The 15,055-nt window shown below is 40.2% G+C and overlaps 1 protein-coding gene and 1 pseudogene across 2 annotated transcripts in view; one reads left to right on the top strand and one right to left on the bottom strand.

Annotated features, from left to right (window-relative positions):
* FAT3 (FAT atypical cadherin 3) overlaps positions 1-15,055 on the bottom strand; it is a 721,964-nt gene that overhangs the window by 561,116 nt on the left and 145,793 nt on the right. The window lies entirely within an intron of this gene.
* LOC104682388 lies at positions 6,179-6,940 on the top strand (annotated as a pseudogene).

The following is a 15,055-nucleotide window of genomic DNA, read 5'->3' on the forward strand; positions in this document are numbered from 1 at the left end:
AGTTATAGCCTTGGCTCTGTTAGTAGTTCTGTGGACCTGGGCAAATTATTTCACTTCTCTAAATTTCAGTTCCCATGCCCACAAATTTAGAGCAATAAGAGTACCTACCTTATAAGTTTAATGTGAGGCATGAATGAGCTCAAGTACATGAAACACCTTGCAGAGTATCTAGCACATAACAAGCTCTGGGTAAGGACTAGATGATGGTGATGGTGCTAAGGAGGAGGAGAAGGTAGAGGACAATAAAGACGATTACTATATTGTGACTAGGAAGGAAGATGGAAAAATAAGTCCAGCAGATAAAATTCTCAAACTCCTTTACTGTAGCCCTACTTCCCTCCCAATTTCCAGCTCATGAATTCACACACATATATTCCATAAAATAGTGCTCTGACTTTGGATACTTGCTAGAAAGGATGGGGGCTTTTTAAAAAAATCATTTGCTGGCTGGGCACGTTGGCTCATGCCTGTAATCCCAGCACTTTAGGAGGCTGAGGCGGGTGGATCACGAGGTCAGGAGATCCAGACCATCCTGGTTAACATGGTGAAACCCCGTCTCTACTAAAAATACAAAAAATTAGCAAGGTGTGGTGGCGAGCACCTGTAGTCCCAGCTACTCGGGAGGCCGAGGCAGGAGAATGGCATGAACCCGGGAGGCAGAGCTTGCAGTGAGCCGAGATCAGGCCACTGCACTCCTGCCAGGATGACAGAGCAAAACTCTGTCTCAGAAAAAAAAAAAAAAAAAAAGTTTGCCATGTCAATCAAAGAATGTAAAATGCTGCTACTTTTCCTCTTTGTAGTTCTAAGCAGTCCAGGTTCCAGAGACACAGAAATCACAAAACCTTGACAAACCAGAACCCTTGGGAAATGTGCCATTTTGCGCATTTGAGTTTTCCAAGTAGTTGAGCAGCCTGTCAGATGGTTATCATAATTTTATGGGCTTTGTTTTGTTTTGCTTAGTTATCCATGTTTGATTTACAAAATTTTTCCAAAGTGCATTGTAATTCTCTTTCCAGGTCCAGTTTGTGCACCACCAAGATGTGCTCAGGCCAATCTGTACCACAGACACCTAAACATCGATGTTCACCCTACTCCCTGATAAGAACTCTCTTGCTCCTGCCACAGAATAAGGAAGCCCCCCAATCCAGTACTCATTGATAAAAGAGAGATAGTACTGTGAACACTGACCAGACGGTACCCTCAGAAGTACTGGCTTCCCACTAGTATTTCCCAGAAGTTTTGTGACTTAAGGGCCTATGTGGCAGATTTGACCAATAAAATGCCAGAAATGGGCAGGAGGCAGCAGGGAAACTGCTTCCCCTTCCTTCCAACCCCAGGCTAAATGGTCCAAAATAGAGTGGTTCTCAGTGCCCTTTCTGGAGACAGGCGGAGCAACTGAAAGCAGGCTGAGTATTGTTGTGAAGCTGTGACCAACATAAAAACAAACCAATTTATATGTGGTCTCCATTTCATCCCATATGACTTCTTTTTCCTCACTCTTGCTCCCTGTAATTAGTCTTAGTATGTACTGTAACTTGTCCTTCATATTCTGTTTCTAGGGAACTTGGACCTTGACAATGATCCCAACTTCATTACAATCATCACCGAGCTATTATGCTGCATGGGAATGAAGCGATGAGCACTCTTTGGGCTTAAAGCCTTCCTTTTGTGGGGGTGGGGGGTACAGAGTCCTGCTCTGTTGTCCAAGCTGGAGCACAGTGGCACCATCTTGGCTCACTGCAACCTCCACCTCCAGGGTTCAAGCAAACAGCCTCCTGAGTTGTTGGGATTACAGGCATGCGTCACCACACTTGGCTAATTTTTGTATTTTCTAGTAGGGATGGGGCTTCACCATGTTGGCAAGACCGGTCTCGAACTCCTGGACTCAAGTGATCCACCCACTTCGGCTTCCCAAAGTGCTAGGATTACAGGCATGAGCCAGTGCACCTGGCCTCAGCTTAAAGTCCTTAAGGAGGTACTTAGGGCTGTTTATTCTGAAAATGTCTGAAGTCCCAACATTAAGCCTTCAGACTCTGGTTCTGACTTGCCTCCTGCAAATCCCAGCTCCACCACAAGCTGTGAGAACTTCGACAAGAAATTTAAAATCAAGTTTTTGTTTCTCATCCATAAGATGTGGATAATCAGAGTACATACACCATAGAATCCCTGTGAAAAGAAAATGAATCAATACTTATTTAACACCTGGCACAGAAAAACACACAATGAGATTTAGCAATCTCTTTCTCCTGCTGCCTGATTTATGGGGTTATTTCCAACTGCTGTATGACCATCTACTGAAATATCTCCACTTTGCAATTTCTAAAACGTCAGAGGATTATATAGCGGGAAATCTATCTTATTAGAATTGTGTGCAAAGTGAAAGTAAGTAGGGACTGAATAAAAACCACAGAGTTAATGTATATTAGTGCAAACTCTGTAGAAAGCTCCCAATAGTCATTATTGCTTACATCCTGGTTCTTGAACATATATTACCAAATTTTGACGTTCTAAATGAGCTAAAGTATTATTATCCATGTTTGAGTCATGCTGTATTCCTGTACACCCTTGAGCATCTACACTATCTCAGTTGTGAAACACAAGAGTTTAGTGACCATAAACAAAACTCAAACTCACTCCATTTCTGATGGTTTACCTCCTAGGATAAACATCAGTCTAGGATAAAATAGCAGTCAGATGAAAGAAAGAGTACACCTGATATTTTAGCATCTAAAGCAGTATTGTATAAAATGGTTATCCAATATTTAATAACTGTGTTTTTATTTCAAGGCTCATTCAGTTTAATCATTATTCCTTTATTAATCAAATATTCTATTAGAAGTACCCTGAAGGTATGTGAAAGAAATATCTAACTCTACCCAGGATCAGGGAGAGATGTGTGACACATATATGAGGACAGAGGACCAACACACGTGAAGAAGACTAACCCCACTTTCCATCTTCACAGCCCCATTCACAACCTCAGAGCTCATACTTGCATAGCCTGAGTAAAGAATTTCCTTTCAAAGCTGACCTCAAAATAATATTTCTTTTTAATAATCATGGTGCTTTATCTAGAGTTTAGTCAATGAAATCAGAAGCATCCTACCAAACCAACGGCCCACAGGGATGGAAATTATGGATTCTAAGATATGCTACTAATATATAGAGTATAAGTTAGATTATTTATAGTAAATTTCAACAATAATGTGCAAATTATGATTAATTGAAACTCCTTATAATTTAGGGGAAACCCTCAAGTTACACTTTTAGAATATGGAGAATGAGTCTGAGTGAAAGAACTCTGGGACAGTTATTAGTGCAGCTCTTAAAGGCCCTCTTAGTGTGCTTCCTGGATGCTGGTATATTGTTACTGGTGACCGCCCAAAGATATTTTGAGTAAGAGTGGGCCCAAGAAACAATGCAATTCTTTCAACAGCCAACTGCTCCAAAAAAGCAGTGAGACCAAAGCTCTACACTACTGAACTTGCAGATTTTATTTTTTTATTTTTTTGAGACAGAGTTTTGCTCTGTCACTAGGCTAGAGTGCAGTGGCACAATCTTGGCTCACTGCAACCTCTGCCTCCCAGGTTCAAGCAATTCTCCTGCCTCAGCTTCCCGAGCAGCTGGGACTACAGGCGCACGCCACCATGCCCAGCTAATTTTTGTATTTTTGGTAGAGACAGGTTTCACCATGTTGGCCAGGATGGTCTCGATCTCTTGACCTCATGATCTGCCCACCTTGGCCTCTCAAGACCTTGCAGATTTCTTATTCTTCAAAGGCTGCTTTAGCTACAGAATTTCCAGGGCACCTCCTCAAGCAACATAGAGACCCCAAAGAGTCAGATTCACTCACATACAAACTTGGTCTACGTCCTTAGCACCATTTGTCTGTTGGTTCAATAATATACAAGAGAAGCAACAACCTAAAACCTGGTCTGGTTGTCTTTGGCATCAATCTTAAAATCAGGACTAGACTTTGTGGCCTGGCCCAGCTCAGACACTTCCTCCAGTGACATTAAAGACTTCTTTCAGAAAAATGTTCATTTACCAGTATTGCTGGGCAGATGCAGATTTAACATGAAGCTATTAAAGCCAATACTTCCAAGCTCCAAGGAGGATCCTAACAATGATTCTCCTTGGAGCCTCACTCTGTTGCCTAGGCTGGGGTGCAGTGGCCAGATCTCAGGAGGCGGGTTTACGCCATTCTCCTGCCTCAGCCTCCCAAGTAGCTGGGACTACAGGCGCCCGCCACCTCGCCCGGCTAGTTTTTTGTATTTTTTAGTAGAGATGGGGTTTCACCGTGTTAGCTAGGATGGTCTCGATCTCCTGACCTCATGATCCGCCCATCTCGGCCTCCCAAAGTGCTGGGATTACAGGCTTGAGCCACCGTGCCCGGCAGCAAAATATATTTTAACCAGATCAATTCAAAATTTCTATTCTCTTTCCCCTTGATTACATTGTACAACGTGAAGTGGTTGCAGCCAGTATGGAGATCCGTCTAAAAGAGAATTAAGTCGAGGATACATTTAATTTTCATTTAGTGGGATTATTTATATGACTCATCTTCAATTCTATATATATACTGTTGTTAGCCATTCCAGTGTAGAAATGGCTTCCAAAAACACTCCCACTATCCATTGCACTGAGACACCCAGCATTTTAGCATGGAAGTTAAGACCAAAACTGGTATCACCATATGAATATAACCTGAGGTGGGTGACACTAGAATTATGGCAGTGGTGGAGGAGAAATTAGGCTAAAATGAACAGAGCCAGAAGCTATTCTGTGGAAAACTACCAAATGATTAGACATGTAAACTTGTCACTAGAAGACGTGGTTCTTGCCTACAGAGTCAAAACGAAAGTTCTCTCCTGGATGATGTGGCATACAAGTTAAAAATGCACTGTAGTTTTTCTTTTGTTGACAAAACTCACAGACACAGAAATTACTAGTTTTTGGTTGTTGTTGTTGTTGTTGTTTTTTATGGAACACAGACTTGTAGCAGTATTATTAATAGTAAGAGTATCTGTAACAGTTTGTATGAAAAAGAAACTTGATAGAGGTTTTTCCAAATTTGACACAATGTTAAAAATTGACATGTCATTAAAAATAACAAGTTGTGACTTTGGAGAAATGGTTCTAAACTCTCAATAATAAAAAACACAAATTTCAATCAAACACACTGGCGAAAAAATTAAATAATCTTTCTTATTTTCTATGGCAATGATTATAAAATTGTTATCCTAGGGAAAGGCAATCAAGCAAAATTTCAACCCAAAAATGTAAGAAAAAAAGCATTAGAGATGTTTGTCAGGCATTTAAAAAAACAGTTATTCTTCTGAGTTTTGTGATATCTGTCATATTTGTTGACTTTCAAACTTTTACGTTGCTGTGATTGTTTTCCTTGTTCTCAACAAACACAACTTTGTTCTTATGACTTATTCTTTTTCTCAAAGCAGGCATTTGAAATAGTATGAGCTTCAAGCCCCACAAAACTGGGATTCATTTCTGGGATTAGGCATTTCCTCGACAATTAACCCTTGCTTATATAGCATTATCAACTCACTTCAGTGCTCTAGTTGTCCTTCATACTGTTGTGTCTCCAATTGTAATTTGTAAAACTCATTCCACAATGCCGAAGGATGACCCTAAGGCCACAGGGAACATGATGAATGATCAGTAGAAGACACTCATTTATGTTGTATCACATGATATACAATTAGATTACATGCTTTTCTGTCTCTACTATAAGTTTTTTTTAATTAATTTATTTATTTATTATTTATTTATTTTTTGAGGCAAGGCCTTACTCTGTCATCCAAGCTGGACTGTAGTGGCATGATCACAGCTCACTGCTGCCTCAATTTTGCAGGCTTAAGTGAACTTTCCATGTTAGCCCTCCCCTGCCCCACTAGCTGGGACTATAGGTGAGTGTGCCACCATGCCCACCTTATTTATTTATTTATTTATTTATTTATTTATTTATTTATTTAATTTTAGAGAGAGGGTCTCACTATATTGCCCAGGTTGATCTTGAATCTCTGGGCTCAAGCAATCTTCCTGCTTTGGCCTCCCAAAGTGCTGGAATTACAGCTGTGCACCACCATGCCCAGCCTCTACTACCAGTTCTTCATTTAATCATCTGTACCAGTTGGCACCACATGCCCAGACAACCACCATGGCTGCCTACAAGCTGGTGCTGATCCACCACAGAGAGAGCACGTGGAACCCGGAGAACTGCTTCAGTGGCTGGTACTGGCCAACCTGAGCCCGGCAGGCCACGAGGAAGCAAAGTACTGCAGGCAGGCACTGGGAGATGCTGGCTCTGAATTTGATATCTGCTTCTCCTGAGTGCAGAAGAGAGTGATCTTGACCATCCGGACAGTGCTAGATGCCACTGATCAGATGTGGCTGCCAGTAATGAGGACTTGACACCTCAATAAGGGCACTATGGGTGTCTGACGGCAGTCAACAAAGCAGAAACTGCTGCAAAGCATGGTGAGGCCCAGGTAAAGATCTGGAGGTGTTCCTGTGATGTCCCACCACCTCTGATGAAGCCCAGCCATCCTTTCTACAGCAACATCAGTAAGGATCACAGGTATGCATACCTCACTGAAGATCAGCTACCCTTCTGTGAGAGTCTGAATGATGCTACCACCAGAGCTCTGCTCTTTTGGAATGAAGAAATAGCTCCTCAGATCAAGGAGGGGAAATGGGTACTGATTGAAGCCCATGGAAATAGCCTCCCAACCACTGTCAAGCATCTGGAAGGTCTCTGAAGAGGATATCATGGAGCTGAACATGTCAACTGGTTATCCCCATTATCTATGAATTGGACAAGGACTTGAAGCCCATCAGGTGCATGCAGTTCTTGGGGGATGAAGAGACCATGGGTAAAGCCATGGAAACTGTGGCTGCCGAGGGCAAGGCCAAGAAGTGAGGGCTGGCGGGCAGGCTACTGTCCCCAAGAGCACCCTCCCTGTCTGTCACATCCCTGTGCACCTCCCTCCTGCACATGTCACACCGAGCTCATCTGTAATTGTAACTGCAGATGAGGACCAGTGGCTCTCATTTACATTTTAGCCATTTTGTCTCCTGTAGCCACTCCCTTTACAACCTAGTCAGAATAACACTTCTAGGGCATGGGTTATCAGTCCAAACTGAGGAAAAGTTCTCCTTTTCCAAGAGACTTGAAAGGTAGTGACTTGGGTTTTTGCCAGTGCTTTGTTTACTAAGGACTTGTGGGGAGGAACCATTCTAAGTCATGGCCAATGAGGAGAAGAAAGAGCCGATCTATTCCTGGAGCCAGTCCTGTGCTCTTCAGAGTCAGGCCATTGCCTGGGGGCTCTAGTCACTCAGTGGAAGATGAATGCAACCTGTATGGCGATGTGACAAAACAACTCTTTCCTCCCTCACCCCAGAGAAGCTGGCTCTAGCAGGTTGAGATCAATCCTGACTTTAGTGTATGTGTTACCTTTACTTTTATAAAAGTATAGTGTATATAAATAACCCAAAACAATAACCTTTCTGGGGTTTCTTGTGGCAGTTGAAATAGTCCCACATGTGGTCATCAGAAAGTAAACCATTCCTCATACCAATATGGGATAAGCTCCTTGACCTATGCGAGGTAGGAGTGCCTCCTGCTGTTTATTTTAAAATCTCTCCCCCACCTTGTTTCATGGCTGTGAAATGCCTCTTGGTCCTAAGTGTGTCTTTCACTGACTGATTTCTGAATCATATTCTAGTTGCTTGGCCCTGCTACATAGGCCCAGTGTTCATTTGAGCACAACTGTACTAAGTCCTTTTTCCAGATCAGTATAATAAAGGAATGATGTACAATTTAAAATATCATCTTTACATCCTCTTCAGTTCAAAGCTCTATAACAACAGAGAGCAGGTGCACGATAAATGTGGAAATGAGAGAAGGAAGAAGTAGAGGTCAAGAAAAAGGAAAAAGGAAGGGGAAAAGGAAGAAAGGCAGGCTCTTAAGGAAGCAAATGGAAGAAAAAAATCACAAAAATGATTTAAACTCTGTTTTACACATCTTGAAGGTAACTACAAAGTCTCTGGTTTTTGTTTGGTTTTGTTTTGTTTTTGTTTCTTGTTTTTTTACCATTTGCCGTATCTTTTAGGGTATGTGTGTGTACCTCAAACTTTTATCTTAATTCATTTGTTTGTTTGTTTGTTTTCGATACAGGGTCTCACTCTGTCACCCAAGCTGGAGTGCAATGGCACAAACATGGCTCACTGCACCCTCAACCTCCTAGGCACAAGTGATCCTCCCACCTCAGTCTCCCATGTAGCTGGGACCACAGGTGCACGCCACCATGCCCAGCTAAATTTTTTATTTTTTTATTTCATTTTTGGTACAGATAAGATCTTACTTTGTTGCCCAGGCTAGTCATGAACTCCTGGGCTCAAGCGATCCTCCTGCCTTGGCCTCCCAAACAGCTAGGATTATAGGCATTAGCCGCTGTGCTTGGCCTTTTATTTTAATTCTTTCAACTTTTATTCACTTTCAGTTCAAGACATTTCATATTCGATCTGTTATTTTACTCAGTATTATTCTCACCAGCATACTGCTTTTTAAAACCAACTAGAATATTAACTATGTTATGCAAATGAAAATCTGTGAATTTAATCACAAAGAGTGGCCCAGAGGAGCCGCTAAGTCCTACAACATCCAATGGGAAAATTTCGAGAGTCCTATTATATTCAATAACTCGTATACCAATGCCCAGAATTTAATATAAATTGAACTGAATCCTACACACAACTCTTTGTAGATTCTGTCTGTTGATAAGACATGCTTTCATAAAAACTGGCAAGTGACAAATACAGACTACAGCCCATTTTAATTTTCATTTCATTTTCTTTTCAATGAAACATTGTGAATGTAGTGGCATCACATAAATATTTATCAAACTCTATAATTCTTCCAACTGTAATGATAAATAAAAGTATCTTTCAATGTGCATACAAAACACTAGCAGCAAACCATTCTTAGAAGACTGAAATGATATGCAAGCTATCTGAAGTCATGAAGGACAATAAATTTATCCCACTGCCTTCTGGAGAGCCACAAATTCATGAGGCAATAATCTGGTAGTTTTGGTAATCTGTGCTTAATAGGATTCTGAAATAACACAGCATCACTTGGCACTGGGGAAATGAGGACCCTGACCTGATGGGCTGGTAAGCCATTGAAAACGTCTTTTATTAAATATAAAAGGAAGACTGCATACAGAGAAAAGACGACCCAGGTTTCCAGGTTGTAGGTTTGCCAACCTGTTTGGATTACCTCTTTATGACTGTCATTATTTTTATCATTTACTAGTTATACAGAGACAATAGCAGTTCAAGCCTGATACACAATGCAGACATAATTACAGATTTGAACCGACAGTACTCTATTAAAACCTAAATTGCCTCAGCCCACAGTTAACAAAAGGTCAAGAAGAAGGCACCTGCTGAAAAGAGTAATAAAAACATGCCGTTTATGATTTTCCAGAAGCTTCTAATCCTTTCTCCCACCTGGCTTACATGACAACTACGAAGTTCATCAGAATGTTGTAGAGTGTTCAGGACTCCTCAGGGAAACATTATTTTTTTTCTCTCAAATAATTATGGCCAGAAAGTCTAGAGCCAAGAAAAGTTTCTGCTGTCACTTGATCATAACTTCATTCCTCTCCCTTGCCTGCTTGGGTCTCAAGGGGAAAATTTAAGGGCAAGCCTGGGCCAAAATGCAACAAGCTTCTTTTGATTTAGATGGGCGAGAGTAAAAATATCATCTCAAAAAAAAAAAAGAATGAGGACAGGGGACGCCATTTAGTGTGGATTTGTCATGAATTAAACCAAAGTCACCAAATAATATCTGTCTTACTCCTCAACTTGTCAAAGAGGAGTTGCCAGGCAAGTTTGGGGAAAAGAAGTTGGAAAGATTAACAACCAGCTATAAGACAAAATATGATTTCTAGTGCTTCTGAATATGAGACAAAATAAGTTTATATTATATTACATTATGTAAGAGATATGCTACTATAGGAATTAATCACTCTTTTAAATATCTCGGCAGAAGCTAATGGTTTCTTCAATGACAAAGAGCTCCTCATTTTTCAAACAATACAGCTCTTCCATTTCTTGGTTTTCACTCACCCACTCTTGACTATGATGATTAGAGGCTTTGGACAAAGAATATTAGACTCAGCACTGGCAGCTAGTGAACAGTTCTTCAGTTGAACTAAATAAATAAAAGCTACTCAATTGTTTGCCTTTATTCTTTCCTTGGCCACCAGCTGAAATAAATCCTTTTCCCTGTAGAAGATCAAAGTACAGCATCACAATGTTTGAGAGCTTGAAAGATCCTGGTACCCTACCATCCGGCCAAACCCCTCTTTTTTCTGTCTGGTGACACAGGTTCTTTAGCAAAACAAAACTTGTCCTTTCATGGTAGAAAAGATGTGGAGAGCATAAGTTAGATGGGAAGATACAGTCCTCTGGCTTCACTTTCTTACCTTGCAAAATGAAAGCATTGGATAAGTATTCTCTCTCTACTGTTGGTACTGAAATGTACCAACACATCAAAGCAGTATTACAGAAACTGTAGTAGAAATTGCTAGAAAATGTCGGTATGCAAAATATTTTAAAACTTAAAATCTGTTTTAGAAATATTTAAATAAGAAAAATATTTTATCAGTCAAGGTCCTGGTGGAAAACAGATGGCACACTCAAACTGGATAATGAGGAACATTTAATAAATAGATTATTAACAAAGGAGTGGGCAGAGTTTAAAGAAGTAAAACAAAAGAAAACAAAAATAGTTTGGTAATCTAGGGCTAGTAACAGCAAGGAACTGTTACCACCCATCCGTGGAGGGATGCATCCAGCCCACAGTAACCAGTGTAGAAAGAGTCAAAGGGATGAATATCCTGACCTGGCTCTCCTTCTTTCTTAGGTTCCCATTGGTAGAACAAAGAGATGTCAGACAGCAAAAGAGCCCACTGGCCAAAAAGCCTCTGGGCACAGAGCAGAAAGAAGAGTCAGAATGGATCAGAGAGGTGAATGGGAGAGAGTTCGCCCAACTCTGAACACAATTATAAAGTTATTATTTATTTATTTATTTATTTATTTATTTATTTATTTATTACTGGAATAATCTGTTCACAATATATAGTAATTAGCTTGATGGTAATTAATGTGTCTCAAACACCTCTTTGGTTTGTCTATTTGAATTCAAAGAGTACATCAGGTCTCCTAAGCCTCTGCTAGGTCTATCAAAGCATTTGGAATAAAGAGCATTCTGTGCTCAGATATGCTGGGGAAATGCTTTCAAGAGCCTCAATGCAAAGGAAGGTAAATGTAAATGCATAGGCACGGGGCCTGTGAGTCTTTCCTCATAACAGCAGATATAAAAAAATAAGAAAATAACTGTCCATACCTCCTGGGATGACTGAATGAGACCATCTGTTTAAAGCAGTGTGCACAGAACTTGGCACACAAACAGATGGTGCTCAGTAGATGTTAAGCACTGCTGCCACTGTTACCAGCATCATCTCTTGCATCTGCATTGTGACCTGTCAGATACCCATTTCTTATACCCGTGCCTCTTTGTGTCACTAGTGCCTGGCGCAGTGCCTTACACATAGGCAGTGCTCAATTAAAGTAAACTTACGAAGACGATTGTGAGAGTTGTCATGCGCTATGTCATGCTATTCTATTGTTCAGTAACTATTCACTCCTCTCTCCCTCTCCCCTGTTGGAGCAGTGCATAGTCAGTTTAAGTTGCTATAAAAAAATACCTTACAACCTTACACTGTTGGTAATTTGTAAGCAACAGAAATATATTGCTTACAGTTCTAGAAGCTGGGAAGTCCAGTATCAGGGTGACAGCAGTGTTTGGAGAGGGCTTGCCCCTCATAGATGCTGCCTGCTAGGTGTCCTCATATGGCAGAAGAGCAGGGGAGCTAGCTGGAGCCTCTTTTATCAGGACATTAATCCCATTCATGAGGGTGGAATCTTCGTGATTCAATCCCTTCCCAAAAGCCTCACCTCTTAACACTATACATTTGTTATTAGGTTCTAACATGAGTTATGGGGGTGGAGGAGGGGTGCACAAACATTTAGGACATAACAAGGAATATTCTTTTCTGCTCCACAGTGCTGAGCTTGACCCCATGACCTGCTTTGGCCGATGGAGCGTGAGCCAGTTTTGAATAGAGGCTTTAAGAGGCACTGCAAGTTTGCACCAGCCTTCTTGAGCCCCTGCCTCTCACTTTGAGAACATCACATCCCAGATAGTGAGTACTCCTTCAGCCTGGGTCCTGGAATAAAAAGATCCTAAGTCAATCCAGTCTGCCACAGTGCTGTTTCAGCTGTTCCCTCAGAGTCTGGGGCAAGAAAAAAATATTTCCATAAGCCAGTGAAGTTTCACAATTGTTTGTTATATAGCAATAATCCAGAAAAATCTGACAAATATATATGTGTAACAAGGTGATGACGGCATGCTGGACTGAAGAAGAGGGACAATAACATGAGATTTTGAGTCCATTACACTAGAGTTCAAATCTTAGCTCTGAACAGCTACCAGATGTGTGACCCCATCTGGGCAAGCCTCAGTGATCCCTACCTTGTTGCGTTACTGTGACAATTAGCAATAGTACCTAAAATGTACCTTGCACAGTGCCTGTCACATGATAGGTACTTGATAACTGGAAGAAATACTCCAATTAGTAATAAAGGATGGCAAAATACCTTCCCAATTATCCATGATTAAAGTGCCAATTGGAAATTGTTCATCTCAATTAAATATTTCTGTAATTAAACAGATAAATAGAAAGGGTGAAACCATTGCTCAAGTTTGTAGCTTCCAAAATATTTATAGAAAATTACATTTTGAGATATATACTGTGCTCTTTCTAAAATGGTGTAAAACCTCTGAGTAGTCAAGAATATGAATCCCTGTTGTGTCAAAGAATAAGAATGCGTTCTTTGTGAAGAAAAAAAAACGATTAAATTGCATCTTCCAGACTAGTGATTTAAATCGTGATCAAATCCACTATAGTTTGGGAGGCCCCCATTTAATCCATTTACTGTGAACATTATTAAACATTTATTAAATGCTTGTGCATAGCAAAGAATTTCAAAGGTATGGTTTGGTTCGCAGAGCTCCAAGAAAGTCAAGAACATAAAACTACTAAATGTATCAACTAATCCCAGCATACACACTTTCACAAAACGTTAAGCACTACAATTACTGAAGCACAGAAATAGATTTTTATCCATTGGGAAAGCATTCAGAAAAATATCACCACTAATAAATAATAAAAGATTTATTTGAATTGTAAAATTTGACTAGAAAAGAAATTTAAGACATGAGCTCAAGTCTCTGCCTTTCAAAAAACTAAGAAAAAATAATTTACAGAAAAGATACATATAATCTGGTAGCCACTGTCTGAGTAGCTCAAGTAAATTTAGGGTAGTGTTTGCAAACCACATGAGGAGGAAATGCTTGAAAAGCTTAAATGAAGATTCCTGGGCTCCCACTCCAGATCTATTGAATGAAAATCATTGGGAATTTGGCCTGTGAATCTGCATTTGTTAACAAACCCTCCAGGTGACTCATGTGTACTCTGAGAGCTGCTAACCAATGCAAACACTTGGGTAATCTTTGGCAGCTGACTTAAAGGTTTTAAAGTCTCAAATCCAAGCAAGTCTAGGCCATTCTATGCCCACAGGTTAAATAAAGACAAGGAAGTCTAGACCTGAGAGTCAGTAATCGCTACAGCGCTAAACAGCTTTTCATTCTGCCAGCAACTCAAACCATATTTTATTTCAGCAATTGGAAGCAAAAAACTGATGGATCATTCAACAGTAGTATAAACTCAACAGCACCAAGGTGATGGTTTCTCTTATTGGGCATACAATTGCCAAACTTCTCTTTAGCCCTAGCATCACCTGGAAACAAGTCCAGGTGGTCATTCCTCATCAGCTCCTTGGGCTTAGATTCTAAAATCTACAAGTGCTGAGAGGAGAGAAAGAAAGATGGTTAAGATTCTATGGACACTCTAATCTTCATAAGAAAACTCATCAAGCCGAAACCTTTTTTCCCGTAATACAGAGAAAAAACCCAGTTGTGTTTTCTAAGAGAAGGGAACAGAATGAAATAACAAAGGAGGAAAGACATTGCTACTATAATTTTAAAACTATGAAAAAATCAGAAACATGTAAGAATTGAAAGGAAAGGGCACTGGATTAGGACTGAGGAGATGTGGGTTCAAGATGCAGCTTATATCCTCTAAAACCTATGTGACCTTATAAACTCACTTAGCTACTCTTTAACTCAAAGGAGTTAATGTTTATAGGAAAGAGGTTTTTAAGTCACAAAGCAATGTGAAAATATAAGTGGCATTAGTATAGTTGATGACAAAAGTTTTTATTTTTATTTTTAATTGTTATTTTTTTTAAGACAGGGTGTCACTCTGACACCCAGGCTGGAGTGCAGTGGTGCGGTCACTTCTCACTGCAGCTTCGTCCTCCTGGACTCAAGTGATCCTTCTGCCTCAGCTTCCTGAGTCACTGGGACTACAGGCATGCACCACCACACCCAGCTAATTTTTTGTATTTTTTTGTAGAGATGGAATTCCACTATGTTGACCAGGCTAGTCTGGGACTCCTGAGCTCAAGAGATCCACCTGCCTTGGCCTCCCAAAGTGCTAGAATTATAGGCATGGGTTACCATGACTGGCCAATTAAAGCTTTTTTAAATATATATATATACATTTTATAGCAATAGTACATTTTAGGTACTATTGCTAATTGTCACAGTAACGCAACAAGGTAGGGATCACTGAGGCTTGCCCAGATGGGGTCACACATCTGGTAGCTGTTCAGAGCTAAGATTTGAACTCTAGTGTAATGGACTCAAAATATATATATATATATATATATATATATATATATATATATAATTCAGAATATAATGGAGCAAACGCAAATACATATCTTTTCTAAATAACACCCAAGGTAGAAACATTGTAGCAAGTTACCTGTGGGAAAA

The sequence above is a fragment of the Rhinopithecus roxellana genome, chromosome 15, assembly GCF_007565055.1.
Source record: "Rhinopithecus roxellana isolate Shanxi Qingling chromosome 15, ASM756505v1, whole genome shotgun sequence".
Classification (NCBI taxonomy): domain Eukaryota; kingdom Metazoa; phylum Chordata; class Mammalia; order Primates; family Cercopithecidae; genus Rhinopithecus; species Rhinopithecus roxellana.